This window comes from Microtus ochrogaster, unplaced genomic scaffold (assembly GCF_000317375.1).
Source record: "Microtus ochrogaster isolate Prairie Vole_2 unplaced genomic scaffold, MicOch1.0 UNK69, whole genome shotgun sequence".
NCBI lineage: Eukaryota > Metazoa > Chordata > Mammalia > Rodentia > Cricetidae > Microtus > Microtus ochrogaster.
Window position 1 is genome coordinate 1106761 of NW_004949167.1, and position 510 is coordinate 1107270.

The following is a 510-nucleotide window of genomic DNA, read 5'->3' on the forward strand; positions in this document are numbered from 1 at the left end:
TGGAGCCTGTCCTGGAACTAGCTCTGTAAACCAGGCTGGTCTCGAACTCACAGAGATACGCCTGTCTCTGCCTCCGGAGTGCTGGGATTAAAGGCGTGTGCCACCATCGCCCGGCTGCTCATTTTATTATTTTGAAATTTTATTATTATTTTGTTTTTCAAGACAGGATATCTTTAGCCCTGGGTATTCTGGAACTACCTCTGTAGACCACGTTGACCTCAAAACCAGGGATCCACTTCGCTTGGGTGTGTGCCACCACTGCCTGGCTATTCTATTCACCACTGGGAAATAAAGTTTTATTTTTCTTTTATATTTGATCAAAGTACCTTATAAACAAGAGAACAAATGTCATAATGGAGACATTCCATACATCAAATATAAGCTAATATAAAAAGTAGATTTTAAAAGGGCTTGCATCTTTCTGAGGGACATTCTAAGAATAACCTTGGGCTCACGATTGAAGATCTCTAGAAATTAGAGGTTATAACCCTTTTTTTTCCTTTTTTTAAA